Source organism: Manduca sexta, unplaced genomic scaffold (assembly GCF_014839805.1).
Source record: "Manduca sexta isolate Smith_Timp_Sample1 unplaced genomic scaffold, JHU_Msex_v1.0 HiC_scaffold_2275, whole genome shotgun sequence".
In the NCBI taxonomy this organism is placed as follows: Eukaryota; Metazoa; Arthropoda; class Insecta; order Lepidoptera; family Sphingidae; genus Manduca; species Manduca sexta.
The window spans coordinates 1-1,686 of record NW_023593223.1 but is presented as its reverse complement, the minus strand read 5'-3'; the positions used below and the strand labels follow the sequence as shown (position 1 = coordinate 1,686).

Below are 1,686 nucleotides of genomic sequence, written 5' to 3'. Positions count from 1 at the left end.
GCTAGGGACATCCCCAAGCCTAAGTTCGGGAGTCAAGTGAAGTGAACTTCCTTTGTGATTTGAATATTTCTCATTACTGTTTTCCTGCATGTGTTATTTTTTGTGAGTCATTTTATTAAACAAGCTTGGCATTGAGATCGCGATAGTCAGTCTGACATTATAAAACCATGTTGGTTGGACGAGTATGTGTTTTTGTTTTGGTTTTTAATAATATGCTGCTCTTCTGCGTACACTGGTATGTATTTGAAGTAGAATTTAATGTTTTATCGCATGAAGTTCCTGCTATAATTTATTAGTGCCTAATAGAAAAAAGATTTTTTTTTATTAGCATAGTAAGTGTTATATAATTAATTGAATACCCTATTTAGTGATATAGTACATTTATTATGACATAAGTAAACGAATTTACTATATCTTGTCTTATGATATCAATATTATTAAAATACTAAAAATAAAAATGTTTATTTGCAGCAAAAAAATGTTCCATAAAACCGGAATGTAGACCTACGTGTGCTGTACCAAATCCACCGAATTGTACCTACACCCAACCATCTGATACAAATATCGACGGATGTCAATGTCAAGAAGGTTATATATTGTCGAAAACAGATGGCGAATGTATTAAAATCGAACTTTGTCCAGGTAAAGAAACTATAAATTTCAAATCCAAAATATGTGTTGGCGAAGTGTTCTGTTTCGCATTTAACAAGAGGTCGGGAGTTAAAAATTAGAATTCATGACGATCTGTTCTGAATGTAAGCATAATCAAGAGCTGATTGATACAATTTGCATAATTTTTAAAACTATTACGCATAATTCACATTATCGAATACAAGATGTCGTTCGGGGTTTGTATTTTTTAGATAAATTAGTAAAGTCACTTTGGTTATTTTTGTTTCAATATTACAGTCCCAGTTACGCCTGGTAAATGGTATTAGGCTCACCCTCTATCATATGGAACTAAATATATTTTGTATAATTTGGATAGGATACACCTTCTTGAACTTGGTTAGAACCACCACCTCCTTTCTAGGCAATTTTGTGCGCAGGATCTACACAACAAATGCCCATGCACAGAGGAACATTTGTCGGTAACCATGAGGTATATACACAGTCAAGTGCATATTCCTCATGGTTGAAAATTCACATTAAGGCCTAAAAGGCTCGCGACCTCGCAAACCCTACTCCCCTCCGCTGATCCTAGTAACTTTCCATCTCTCCCCCACTTTCTTCCGACCCCCTCTGCAGTCGCTAAGCTGGGGATTCCAATACCCTTTATGCAGGGTTCCCCGGTGTTGATTGCAGACGCTAACTTATAAAAAACCCAGAGACGGGGCAAAATCGAAAAGATTGTATAATAATGACGAATATGATTCCAGCTAATCTGGGATGCAATGGCGACCCTAATGCTGTAGTGAGACAATGTCCTTTGCCATGCTGCCCTTCAACTTGCGATGCGCCTAATGCAACACCATGTAAGAGAAAATGTGATAACGTTGGCTGCGAATGCAGTTCTGGCTTTTTACTATCGAAAACTAGCGGTAAATGCATTCGACCTGAGGAATGTGAAGGTAAACTACTTTTGTGTTGCTTTTTGATCAATTTATTTTGATATTATATAGACTAATTATATGAATGAATAAAAAATGACCAAGTAGGCTTTTTTTCTCCTTATGCGAATGTCTG

General features: G+C 36.2%; 1 long non-coding RNA gene across 1 annotated transcript; it reads left to right on the top strand.

The window, feature by feature from the left end:
• Positions 1–175: 175 nt before the first annotated feature.
• LOC119192035 lies at positions 176–1,446 on the top strand. The gene is made up of 3 exons (XR_005113570.1): positions 176–235; positions 472–642; positions 1,380–1,446. It is a non-coding gene; the product is annotated as an uncharacterized LOC119192035 (long non-coding RNA).
• The last annotated feature ends 240 nt before the right edge of the window (positions 1,447–1,686 follow it).